Genomic DNA, 14,886 nt, shown 5'->3' on the forward strand with positions numbered 1-14,886 from the left:
ATTTCTTCTACTGCTAGGCTTCAAACCAAGAACCTCCGAATCGAAAGCCATCACACAACCATGCGTTAGCGATTTCGGCGAGAGTGTAAAACTGCATTGTTAGCACACAGTTTCTAGGTATACCACAATTTTCTTCGAATTTTTGAGTTTTTTAATGGCGCAAAATCAGCAGGAGACGCTGTAGTCGTTTTACCGTTCGTTATCTTTCGCACAGCCCTTTCAGTTGCGTACGCTTCTGAGAATTATGTCTTAGTCACTATATTTTCCATAAGAAGAGCACAGAAAAGCGCATTTCAAGGTTATTCTGCATAGTTGTGCCATGAGCAGAGTACGTTATAGGCAGTAAGGCTTCATTACAGAGCGATTTTCCAGAACTCGATTGCAGCAGCGGTACATTTACAGGCAGGAGGCCGTTTTACCGCCTCAATTCAGTTCGTGACTGGAGCACGAAGATTCATTTGCCCCGTAAGATTTCCCTTACGGACGAAATCCCTCGCTGCTCCGAAAGTGATGAGGTCGCGCCAGGAAACTAAAAGCTTGAAAGAGACTTTCTACAAAAAATGTCTGTCTGCCGGTACAGACGTAGTGCTTGAAACTGTGATTCTAAAGTAGTTGATTTGCAAAGCACCAATGCAGCTCCAAGAAAAACTGTTCATTGTTCAAAGCAGTCGTTCACGAACACGATTTTGTTGCACTAGAGCAATACGACTGACCTTCCAGTCTACTCAACTCTCTCGCAGTGTTGTACTTTTCTTCACTCCATGTTCCTTCTTTCTTTATGTATTGTGGCTATCCCAGTCTTATGTATGAAGGTTTAACTAACTGCTCCACAGAAACCTATTATAGAAGAAAATGAGCACATAGTACTGTGCACTGGAACTCTGTTCTTCGCGCTACGAGGTGCATTCAAGTTCTAAGGCCTCCGATTTTTTTTTCTAATTAACTACTCACCCGAAATCGATGAAACTGGCGTTACTTCTCGACGTAATCGCCCTGCAGACGTACACATTTTTCACAACGCTGACGCCATGATTCCATGGCAGCGGCGATGGCTTCTTTAGGAGTCTCTTTTGACCACTGGAAAATCGCTGAGGCAATAGCAGCACGGCTGGTTCAAAATGGCTCTGAGCACTATGGGACTTAACGGCTATGGTCATCAGTCCCCTAGAACTTAGAACTACTTAAACCTAACTAACCTAAGGACAGCACACAACACCCAGTCATCACGAGGCAGAGAAAACCCTGACCCCGCCGGGAATCGAACCCGGGCGTGCACGGCTGATGAATGTGCGGCCACGGAGAGTGTCTTTCATTGTTGGAAAAAGCCAAAAGTCACTAGGAGCCAGGTCAGGTGAGTAGGGAGCATGAGGAATCACTTCAAAGTTATTATCACGGAGAAACTGTTGCGTGACGTTAGCTCGATGTGCGGGTGCGTTGTCTTTGTGAAACAGCACATGCGCAGCCCTTCCCGGATGTTTTTGTTGCAGTGCAGGAAGGAATTTGTTCTTCAAAACATTTTCGTAGGATGCACCTGTTACCGTAGTGCCCTTTGGAACGCAATGGGTAAGGATTAAGCCCTCGCTGTCCCAGAACATAGACACCATCATTTTTTCAGCACTGGCGGTTACCCGAAATTTTTTTGGTGGCGGTGAATCTGTGTGCTTCCATTGAGCTGACTGGCGCTTTGTTTCTGGATTGAAAAATGGCATCCACGTCTCATCCATTGTCACAACCGACGAAAAGAAAGTCCCATTCATGCTGTCGTTGCGCATCAACATTGCTTGGCAACGTGCCACACGGGCAGCCATGTGGTCGTCCGTCAGCATTCGTGGCACCCACCTGGATGACACTTTTCGCATTTTCAGGTTGCCATGCAGGATTGTGTGCACAGAACCCACAGAAATGCCAACTCTGGAGGCGATCTGTTCAACAGTCATTCGACGATCCCCCAAAACAATTCTCTCTACTTTCTCGATCATGTCGTCAGACCAGCTTGTGCGAGCCCGGGGTTGTTTTCGGTTTGTTGTCACACGATGTTCTGCCTTCATTAATCTGTCGCACCCACGAACGCACTTTCGACACATCCATAACTCCATCACCACATGTCTCCTTCAACTGTCGATGAATTTCAATTGGTTTCACACCACGCAAATTCAGAAAACGAATGATTGCACGCTGTTCAAGTAAGGAGAACATCGCCATTTTAAGTATTTAAAACAGTTCTCATTCTCGCCGCTGGTGGTAAAATTCCATCTGCCGTACGGTGCTGCCATCTCTGGGACGTATTGACAATGAACGCGGCCTCATTTTAAAACAATGCGCATGTTTCTATCTCTTTCCAGTCTGGAGAAAAAAAATCGGAGGCCTTAGAACTTGAATGCACCTCGTAAAATAACTATCAAAAGATCCAAATTCATAATTAAAAATACATTACATTCGAACAGACAGAGAGAGGGAGAGAGTCAGACACACCCATCAGAGCCTGGTGTCAGTACAAAGTTCGAAATTCCCACACAGAGCACATACAACAAGCTGGCTGAACAAATGAACACCTAATAAACAGCTACACAATCCATGTTACAACGTATAGTTTACATTGGAGCATGAGACAGTGGAAGTAACAAAACGAAAGTACATACAAATCAAATTACATACACAGACCCCCCCCCTCGACATTCACCAATTTCAAACAAAACCGGAGGTCAGAAAGAAGTGAGGTAGTCAAATAACATAATTGTAAACGGAACAAAATAGTTTGTAACCCAGGTTTTGCCGTTGTCACTTGTGGTTTCTGTGGCTTTCGTGTATTACTGTAGGCACAAAACTTAATGAGTCATACTCTTCTTAAATTACCTCATAGTCAATAGGTCATTAAAACCTCCGTCCTATAAATACAATAATAACCAGTAAATCAAATGTTCAGTTAATCGTAAAAGCAGAAATATGAATAAGAGGAGAATCTAAAGAATATGAGCAATCCGAAACATCGTCCGAGAGTGGAGTTTTTGGTGTCGATGACGTAGATGTGCACCTTAATTCCAGCCAATAACCAACCAGTGAACCAACCATGAAGCTTAACCTTCAGGGATCATCCACAGATATTATAATCACATTGTTCATAATAAATTACTCTTCTTCGTTTTTATTCAGACGCGAGAACGTGATATCAGAAGCTCTCCACAGCATTGCTGAGACAGTTGAGACCATTTCTGTTAGTACTTAATGAATTGATTAACTGTCTCTGTAGCTTGTAAGCAAGAACCTGTATTGTTGTGGTCTTCAGTCCGAAGATTGGTTTGATGCAGCTTTCTATGCTACTCTATCCTGTGCAAGCCTCTTCATCTCCGAACGACTACTGCAACTTATATCCTTCCCAATCTGCTTACTGTATTCATCTCTTGGTCTCCCTCTACGATTTTTACCCCCTGCACTTTCCTGCCATACTAAATTGCTGATTCCTTCATGTCTCAGAATGTGTGCTACCAACTGATCCCTTTTTCCAGTCAGGCTGTGCCACAGATCTCTTTTCTTCCCAATTCCATTCAGTACCTTCTTCTTCAGTAACATTACGTTTTAAAAGCTTCTGTTATCTTCCTGTCTAAACTGTTTGTCATCCATGCCTCACTTTTGTACATGATTACAGTCCATACAAATGCCAGCCACTGGTGACCGAGCGGTTTTAGGCGCTTCAGTCCGGAACCGCGAGACCGCTACGTTCGCAGGTTCGAATCCTGCCTCAGGCGTGGATGTATGTAGTGTCCTTAGGTTAGTTAGGTTTAAGCAGTTCTAAGTTCTAGGGGACTGATGACCTCAGCCGTTAAGTCCCATAGTGCTCAGAGCCATTTGAACCATCTATACAAATACTTTCAGAAATGACTTCCTATTATTTAAATCTATATTCGATATTAATAAATTTCTCTTCTTCAGAAATGCTTTTCTTGCCACTGCTAGTCTACATTTTATATCCTTCTTCTTCAGCCACCATTACTTATTTTGCTGCCCAAAAAACAAAACTCATCTACTACTTTAAGTGTCTTGCTTCCTAATGTAATTCCGCCAGCATCACCTTATTTAATTCGACTATATTCCATTATCATGGTTTTGCTTTTGTTGATGTTCATCTTATACCCTCCTTTCCGTTCAACTTAAGGTACGAAGAATAAATTCTAAAACAGCAGTAGACCCATGACTACCTCACCCGTGTCACATGAATCAAAGCGATGTATCAAGGGCAGCGTCCAAGTTGGGTTGGGCAGTATTTCTGGTGGTCTGGTTATCTTACAAAAGTCCTTGATGTTACAAGCTAATCAAATTTGGATTGCTTTCATAAGATGCTGCCTGCTATTCGAAACATTTTCCAATGTCTGTGTGATTCTTGAGGATTTTATCAGACAAATTTTATGGTCGAGGAACGAAGCATTTCTTTAACTACTCATTGCCGGAAGTTGAGACAAAACTAGGGGGTGGGGGTGGAGTAAAATGTAAATGTCGTGTGACTAGGGCCTCCCGTCGGATATACCTTTCGCTGGGTGCAAGTCTTTCGATATGACGCCATTTCGGCAACTTGCACGTCGATGGGGATAAAATGATGATAATTAGGACAGCGCAACATCCAGCCCTGAGAGGAGAAAATCTCCGACCCAGTCAGGAATCGAACCCGGGCCCTTCGAACTGACATTCTGTCGCGCTGACCACTCAGCTACCGGGGGCGGACGGAGGGGTTGGGGGATGAAGCTACGAAGATGATTGACAACATTCTCGAGTCCTAAGGTTTGCAGATACATCCAAAAGGAATTGCTACCCCGACATGTTGAAGAATCTTGTCTTATCTTGCTTCATAATGTCCCTTGTACAAGTCAACGTCTTACCTTAGGCTTCACCTTGAATCACAGTGTTCTAGGCCATTCGCCAACATGCCAACGACAGAACACGAGGGAGATATGGTAATAATCAAAATCGTCCATCAATGTCGTGTGACAAAAGTTAACGCTGAACTGTCGACTCTAAGAGTTTTCGAATTTAATCCAGGGAAATGCTGGTGCGTAACATGTTAATTAGAGTGTTATCGACAGCCATCCCATCAGCTTTTACGGCCAATCATGCTATTAAAAATGTACCTGAGTCGCAACAGTGAGTGACACTAGACTCGATGTGACCCGGAGTGCACAATGTGTCCAACCACTTGTCCTATAACAACCCTCGCAGATCGTCCGGACTGCCTGGATTTTGTCCGTGGCTTTTGGCACGTTGTTCCATCAAGCTCTGCAGATATTCAACGCAGTTCAGTCCGCAGGCTTTGCGAGACAGTCGTAACACGAGGGTGTTCTGACGCGTTCAACTTGCTACTCAAGGCACTTGTCATCCCCACCAGAAGATCACCCTACGTAGGAACAACATTCCCAGAGATACACTGAGCCATCTCCAGCTTGCAAAGTCTCGTGCCTTCGACGAACATTACGCCTCACACCTCTCGACTGCAGGCAGAACAGTGATCAAAAGTCTGTTATGCGCATTTCGCACAAAATGATCGTTCGGTGCAACTCGCCGTGAAGTATTCGTTCAGCATTCTCTCGGAAAATATTTACGTGCACGTCTTGCAGAAATGCACGACTCACACTGAACGAGATTTAGTAGACAGCCGAGAGATATGCCAGAGTCCCGGTCTTTCGTTATTGCTTCTCCCCCACTGTGCTCAACCACTTTGGTAAACATGGAGCACTAATTGAGATCCCCAATTGCTGCTTCCCGACCCATTTCGATTCATGCCATCTGAACATCTGAAGCTAATGTTAGCTTCAACAAAGCAGCTGATAATTTGTTTTGTTAATGGCTTTTTTGGTGAATATGAAAATCTTCTGCAACCACGATTGCTTAACATTTTTGTTTTATTTCACAATGACCGGTTTGGACAGAATCTTGCTGTCATCATCGGATCATCTAAACTTCTTGTTATACGTGCCACGAATACAATGAGAACTTATTTGACTGTTGTTATCTAGTGACACTGTAGTTGGGAAGCTGTCTCTTTAGAATCAACATTTTTGTGCGCCCGGTAGAAGGCTACTCGCAAGATGTCATCCACTGTAAAGATCTGGGTCCTTGCTCGCCGCCTTTGGATTCTAGCTTGCTGCTGACTTTCAACAGTGCCAGTGCTATCTGGAAATTGTTTCTTGACCTGAGACGTTGGCGTGCTGATTGACATTCACTGAAGGGATGGGCAGAAGATTGCACTACCATCACCCGAACCCGTTACCTTCAGGTGGACAAAGGCCACAGGATTTACCGGAAGTGGAAGTTTGATGTGCCAGGCATTACGTAATTTAATGGTAGGTAAGTTTACTTCGCTCTTTTCTTACGTCGTTCGTTGCGGGCTGAGACATCCTGTAAGCGAGATAATGTTGACCGCCAAACCAGTAACCGCCGCAATTTGTTTCTGAGACAGCCGTTGGCGGAACGCATCGCGGCCTTGGCGGTGGCGGTTAGCTCGTCCTTTCGAGCAACGATGTTCTTGGCTGGCCGCGCCATCCTCTGTAACGAGCTTTTAATACGCCGCATCGCATGTAGCCCTCCTCTTTCCACTACACCTGCACCGCCTACGGGGAGTTAGGTCAGCGCCCTGGGGATCAAGTATCACTAGCATATTGTTGTCATAGTGAAGAGTGGATAGCGATGCATATGCTGTTTTGTATTACCAGTTGTATTTCCCTCACTCCATGGAATCATCTACTTAGCAACACTATTGGCAAATACGTAATTTTATGCAATATGTGTTCGCTGAGGCGTCCTTATCCCCAATGAATGGAATATGGTGTGTCAGAAGCTCACGACACGCATTCCCAATCAGTATAACCGGCACACTAAGCAATCTCGTGTTAACTGCCATTTATATCTTTCCGTTGCTTGAGTCCGCAATCATATAATACTGTTTAAATGTAAGTTCCGCCATTTGACTGTATAGATTGTTTATTCTATTGTGCAATCATGATTTCGGGCTTTTGCCATCTTCATGTCCACAACGTTAAGCGTGATCATCAGACTTGAGTAAACAAAGTAGTCGTCGAAATATATTAAACTTCACAGAGTGTCTGGGAGGAATAGAACAAACATATTTGATATACATTTAGCAACTATGCCTTAAAACGATCACGAAAAACAGTCGTTAATATGCAGGCACCGTTATCTCGCTTTAGGTAATAGTGCCTGCACATGTAATGACTCTTTTTCGTGTTTTTCGAGATGACTTTACGGTATAGTTACTAAATGTGTAACAAATATGATTGTTCTATTTCTGCCAGACACTTTGTGATTATGTTCTCGTTTATATGCTGTGGCACCTGAATTACATAACCAAGCTTAATGTATTTCGACGCTGATTTCGTTTACAGAAGTCCGATCATGTTTAACAGTGTAGTACTCGAAAGGCGCAAAGGCCTAAACGGTAATTGTACAGTAGAATAAACAAACTGTAAAGTCAAATGGCGGAGCTATCATTTATGTGTTTCTGTGTTGTCCTGCCACAGTATAGTCCGTACCTTAGCGCCGCGACAAAGTGATTTTTCTGCGTCATGGTCCCTTTAACTATCATAGTGATTATAAATACGAACCTGTGTTTGTTGAATCCCTCACTCGTTGTTGTTGTGGTCTTTATTCAAAATCGTTGTTTGATGCAGGTTTCCACGCAGTTTTACAGCAGAACTTCATGTCCTCGGGAAATACAACGGCTGTAGCTTGCTTTTAACTGTTCGCAGTACCAACATCGCAAGATCATACTGACTGATGTTACAAGGGCAGATCAGTCAGTCTTCCTCTGGAAATACTGAAAAGGCTGCTGCCCCTCCCAGGAAATATGTGTTGATCTGGCCTCTTTACAGCTATCCCTCGGATGCAGTTTCACCTACGGTACAACTATCCCAATTCGGCAGGGTCTGTTGTTCGTGGCGGCCCGCTTATACAGTAATTCGGAGATTGTACCCTCATTCTCGTCAATTGGGTTCAATTTCCTACAAACCCGTCCTATTTTCGTGGTTCGTCTAAATTAGCTGAGCGAAAGGTACCGATGTTTCATTCATCCTAACCGGCATAACTGAGTGTTTTGTCCATTTGTGATAATGCACTCTTTCAAATGACCTTTTAACAACGTAGTGTTAATCTGTTCTTAGATATATGTATCTGCACTTTTCTACCCCCAAAATCACATCAAATCTTTCTTGGAACTCCAGAAGTTTTTCAGAAAATTTCTGAAAAAATATTCACAAAATCTTTTATTTGCCTAGATCGCAAACAATGTACATTAAATTTGATAACTAGTTTCGGTTGGTCTCAACCATCAGTCGTGGTAAAGACATTGTGTCACCTTATAAAGTAAGGTTAGGCCGCATCATTTGCATATCATGGTACATTCTCATGTAAGAGACCATTTTTTATTACACTTCATACACTCGAATGTTCAAAAGTCCGCAAATGTTAGATTTCAAAAATGATTTCTTCCGTTACACAGCCTTTCGTCAGAACTGTCCTCAGGGACTTTCACTTATCTTATTGACAAACTTGACCACCGTCTAATATTTCTTGGATTCTTCTTTCTGTGCTTTTACATACTAAGCTGAAGAGCATTTATAAGCACATGTTAATTATACGGCGTTAAGCAAAAATTTCACTTTCGCACCGTTACATTATATTTATGGCCTATGTACATGATTTTGGGGAAAGATTTAACTCGGATAGTTAATATTTTTTATTTTTTTATAAAGAAGTCTCAGTTTTGGAAGTCAGTATACCTGACTGAAAGTTCAACGCAGTTACGATGTTTGAATAGCAGTGCGATTCATTGTGTTTTAAATCGACGGCGAAAATCGTATGGATGCTACGAGCAGAAGGCAGGGTAACGAGAATTTCTCAAAGGAGATTTGCCCGTGAGCAACAAGGCTTTACTGAAGTGGTGCTGAAGAATGCAGACATTAAATAGCTACAGCCACAATGGCGGTATGAGTTTGGAAATTAGCCATCAGGAAGTTGAGTATTAAAAGAGATAAATGGCGTCGACGATACTGCTCTTGGTCATAAGCCAATGTGTGGACGACCGCGAGCAGTAATAAATCCGACTTCCAGTGCTGCCTTGTTCCAGTATCTACCGTGAATCAGCGGGCAGGTGAAAGTTAGGTGAGCTGTACGGTGCATTCTGAAGGCTGCAAAGTGGGAAGTTGAACTACAATGCAACAGCTGCGCTCTGTGATCGAGGACGGTACGGATTGAAGTATTTGGTTCTGCGAATGGTTCGAAGCGCAACTTCACTGCTAGTGAGATGTCTGGTCGATATTGGATAACACTGTAAATTGACGACGGATAAGTCACAGAGGTGCTACTGAGTAATAGGCACCACGGTCTCTAGAAGTAACACATGTCGATCTCTATCTGCGTCTTACCTTAGTGATGAAATTTTTCAATGGCCGCCAGATGGACGAGGAAGCACCTAAGCGCCGTGTGCAGCTAACATACGAATATTCGACAAGCTCACAGTCATAGTTTGATCAGTAGTGTTGCGCAAGGATGCCATTAAGTCGTTGAACACCTGAAATGACCTAAAAATGTCAGAAGAATTTTAACTACGTTCCATTTTGTTCCAAAAAAATGTGAGTTATTAGCAAAGAATGAGTACACTTTTTTGATCTTTCTGTACGTTTTGATGACATCCCATGCCGCAAACGACAACCGCTCAGCTCTTGCTATTTTCCCCTCTGACAATTTGGTCCGTGGTGTCGCTGTTACGGCTGCGCTTGTTCACACAGCCCGAACTTTCGACAAACATGAGGAGAGGGGGGGGGTTAAGAAAAGCATCAACGGTGGACACTGCAAACTGGTTGGCAGCGGTCCAGCAACTTTCTACGCCGGCGTCTGCTGGCTGCGCCTAGCGGCACAAGAGCAAACAGGTGGCCGGACCCGGGAGAACTGCCGACTCATTTCTCCGCACCGCACGCCTCATTATAAGGGAGGACGACTCGCCGGAGAAAGGTCACAGAACACGCGCCGCTGAGCCGTGCCAAATCTGCTTTAGAAACTACTGTGTGGCGTTTCACAGTAAGCGACATTGGGGCGTACAGGATCATTAACTTCCTCGAACGAATGACACCGAGCTACCACATGCAGCAACAGTGCGAACAGAGACCAGCTGATGAACTGTCAAGATTTTGCATTGCTAGTGTCAGCCACCCGCCTGGAGGCGCTGTTACATGCTAGAGCGGTGGTGGTAGACACTGAAGTAGCTAGTATGAAGTCTGGTGACGAAAGAAGTTATCGGTGAGAGACAATGCCGTAAATCATCAAGGTCGTAGTCTGTACCATGTATGTAACTGTAATACATAAAAAATCTCCTGAAATTCCTTGTTACTATTCCTTAAGCCACTTTCCTAAGGTAAGTCCAGGGTCACTTCATTGAGTCTCGAAAAATGAGGATGTATGACACTGTAATAGGCTGTCGTAAGTGAAAGACAAACTAGGTAAACCTCCCAGTACCATTCTAGTGGAGTAGGCTGTATGCCGACACCAGATTTCGCTCTCTCCCTTATTTCAGTTTCTGCTGTCGAATAAATCGTGACAAACCATCTCCACTAAGTCATTTCATAGACAGCTAAGTAGAGTTCCAGCATTATACCCCATTTTACTGCCTCAGAGTGAGACTGACTTTGGTTATGGAATCATAGTACAACAACAGGAAAGGAAGTAAGTTGAAATAGATGCTCTAAGGCGCTGCAGTCATGGACTGTGCGGCTGATTCCGGCGGTGGTTCGATTCCTCCCTCGGGCATGGGTGTTTGTCCTTAGGATAATTTAGGTTAAGTAGTGTGTAAGCTTAGGGACTGATGACCTTAGCAGTTAAGTCCCATAAGATTTTACACACATTTGAACATTTTTTTGAAATGGATGCGCCGTTAAGATCCTTGAAGTTTCAATAACAACAGTGTAGAAGATCAAAGCACTAGCATCGCTGCAGCAGGCGTCCTGGCCGTGAATGTAACAGAACGTGTCTGACATTAGTCGGAAAATGGCGGTGTAGCAGCGAGGCAACATACATCACGTTTTGTGTAAGTTTTATGTCTGTGAGAGAGAATTCGCCGAATTCGACCCGAATACCAAGAGGCCAAGTTCTTGGTCATTCTTCCGCGACAACACCCCAGCCCACAAAGGAAGATCGTGCGCGAGTTTTTGGCAGCTGATCAGACTACATGCAAAAAGGATATATTATGTTTTCGTCTACATATCGAAACAGCGCATCACACACACACACACACATTTGAGAGGGTACGCGGCGCAGCATTGCGCAAATGATGCATATTTGTGTTGTCAGCTGTGAGAATTCGTGTACAATGGCATATCAATTATTGCAACACCTGAAGACGGATCTACTGTAAGTGAAAGGCTACGTCCATCGATAAAATAAGAAATATTTTCCGACTAAAAAGTGAAATCCCAGCCGTCGAGTTTGTTAGTCTCAAACGCCTCTCTGAATGGGAAATTCTGCTGAGAAACTCTTTTTCGGCTCGGCGTAATTACCCTTCCACATGACTACCCTGCAATTCACCATTAAGTGTCTGGCAGAGGGTTCACCTAACCACCTGCGAGCTACCTCTTTACTGTTGCAGTCTCGTACAGAGTGCGTGAAAAACGAACGCTTAAATCTTTCCGTGCGAGCTCTGATTTACCTTGTTTTATTACAGCGAACATTTTTCCTTGTGCAGCTGGACACCAACAAAATATATTCTCATTCGGAGGAGAAAGTTGGTGATTCTACCGCAACGAAAAATGCCTTTAGAAGGAAGGTCAGCGTTGGACAACGCTGACCTTCCTTCTAATTTTACTTATTATATGGTCGTTGTGCACACAGCACTCTATGGAGTCGCCAATCAATAAAAATGCCTTTGTTTTAATGATTGCCACCCCATCTCTCATATTATATGCGTGACACTCTCTCTTCTATCTCGCGATAATAGAACATGAGGTGCTCTTCTTGAACTTTTCGATATGTTCCGTCAGTCTTATGTGATGGAGATCCCACAGCGCGCACCAGTAGTCGAGGAGAGGACCGACAAGCGTAGTATACGCAGTCTCTTTAGTACGAGCCTGATTTGCCTCACCGTTCCGTTGTTCTGTAGGGCAGTGCAACACGTTTTTGTATACAGTATATTTCTTCCGCTGCCGTGTCAGGGTGGCTAATGTTTAGTAGCATTTCCTTATGTGCAAATCACCACAGCTGAATTCTGAGTATCATTCCGGTTGTCCAGATCTGTCATTTTAAGATGTTCACTTAAAGTGCAGCGCAGTCCGCCGCTCGCTTCCCGAGCACGGGGTCCCGGGTTCGATTCCCGGCGGGGTCAGGCATTTTCACCTGCCTCGAGATGACTGGGTGTTTGTGTTGTCCTCATCATTTCATCATCATCCAGGAAAGTGGCGAAATTGGACTGAGCAAAGGTTGGGAAATTGTGCGGGCGCTGATAACCACGCAGTTGAGCGCCCCACAAACCAAACATCATCATCATCACTTAAAGTGCAGAAGCAGAATATTGCAACGTTTTACCTTACGCCATAGATCTTGCTGCGTAGGCGAAGTCGCTAACGTACGCTTAAGCATTGACATATGTTTCTGAGACAGTTGCTTTAGTAGTCGACATTTGATCGGAAACGGGAAGTGGATACAGGCACAAAGTTACAGATTACCACATCAGACCTCTTTATGGTCACTCATGATGTGAGACCTTGTGATAATTGAGGCGACACCGGTTTCCATCCTCATCGTCAATGACGACGCAACCACGGCTCCCTCATATCATAGGCAGCTACACTGTATAGCCATACAGCAGTACCTCTGCATTAAATATCGAATACATCTGCGTCAAATGTCGTCCAACACTTAAAAAATTTTCAAAGATATAGTATGAAAAATGTTGTTGGAGATACAAACGAAGGACCCGCCCCATGAATAAGTATTGTCAATATCTTACTTCATCATTCCGTTAGGATCTCATCAACAATTTCTTTTTACCATTTTCAAGTCATTCGCCCATTGCGGCTGCTTTCATTTTTGTTTATTCAGCGTTATCACGTCAGCTAATCTAAAAGAAAGAAAAAAAAAAACGAGTTGCGCAGCGGTTCAGAGTAGACGTTAAACTGTAGGTCCCTCCGTAACAGGGATCCAGGCTTAATGAAGCACTGTGAAGTTCCAACCAGCCTTCAGTCTGACGACAGCTTTACCATTTTACCCTGTTATTTTGTAACAGATACGATTAATGAGGCTGTAGTTACTGCTTTCAGGATAACTGTTGCAGCATTCTCATGCAGGATTGCTTGGGTGTGCCGTGTTTTGCTTCAGAAACTTGATGTAGCGCCATATTTCCCAGGAAAAGCGCATAGGTCGTTCACTCGCTGGGCGGCTATCTCCTCGTTCTGGTCTGCGGCAGAGCAGGCGGAAGGACAATTAAGAGCCGCAGAGAGAGACGAGATTCGTGTCTCGGAACACCAGCGTTGCGTCGCTGTTGCACGTATAACGAAGTGCTAATGAAACCCGACTGCATTCCCCCAGATTCTCGCGGAGAGCCTGATGTAACGGAGGCCAGCCCACTGCGCATTTCCCAACAGGCGCCATTGTGTCTCTTGTCCTTCCTTCGCGCGGAGGGTTCTCTAGGTTCCTCGGCTCGTTAAGCTGCGAAGTGGCGTCGCAAGTGGAATGCACAGATGCCCGCGGCTCTTCGTGATCCTCGTGCGAATTGTTGTCCGGGGAAAGTCAGTAAATAGCGTACAAAATGGCTATAAAAAGTAAACGTATTTACGTAATAACAGATTTAGTTTTTTCCACGTATCATCTATGTGCCCCGTCGTTCTTATGAGCATCAGCCTACAAGTATAACAGAATTCGTTGGATTTCTTCCACAAGCACGTATGATCGATGCATTCATCTTCTACATTGACGGCGAAATGTGGGCCGCTATGACGAACACTGAATGAGTTTGGTATATGTATGATGGGGAACTGGCCCATTTTCAACTTCGGATGAGGCGACACCTAACACAAATCTTTCAGGAGCGATGGGTTGGTCAGTGAGGGCCAATACTTTGACCAGCCCGTTCCCACTAACCATAATCTTGTGGATTTTTGACTTTACCTTCTAGGAGACCCATATAATTTTGTACCTGCCAATCCATTACTAACACCAGTTCACATTCAACCAGAATTATACTTCCTATTTGCATATGCAATTCTACGATCAATTCCTAGCAAGTTAGGAGATGTTATTGCACTATTCTTATCAATTAGAATCTTAATAATTTTACCATTCTATAACCAAACACCATTCCGAGGTATCCAATTTTACCCTATCAATCAGATTTTATTCTGAATTATAGTTGTTGTTGTACGTTTATTAACATGAATTGGTAAACGACCAGTTGAAGAACCTTATATCATAATAGGACAAATCTTAACAATTATCTACTTTACATACTTCTTAATTAACGTCCATGTTGCAAATGTGGTCGTGTAAAGACCGGTACCACATGGTACCCATAAATGATGCGGATACACTGCGAGAACATGTGTTCAGTGCTTGCAGTGCTTGAGACGCAATCCAGCAATAACTAGGGGTGTTCCAACGAATTGGGATGTAGGGTGGAAGGTTGCATTACAATGGATGGCGGTCACATTGAGCACATGTTGTGAAGAGTTGCATATAGACATAGTGATCATTGACAGTAGAGGTAGTAGACCATAACTCCGAAGATTTACAGCCATTGTTTACAGGAACTGTTTTTTTTTCTTGGAATGTTTCCTTTTTTCGAACACCCTATATAATATTCTATATAATTCCTGTAGAGAAAGACCCCTAGCTGACAGAAAAAAATGT

This window comes from Schistocerca cancellata, chromosome 2, assembly GCF_023864275.1.
Source record: "Schistocerca cancellata isolate TAMUIC-IGC-003103 chromosome 2, iqSchCanc2.1, whole genome shotgun sequence".
NCBI classification, from domain to species: Eukaryota; Metazoa; Arthropoda; class Insecta; order Orthoptera; family Acrididae; genus Schistocerca; species Schistocerca cancellata.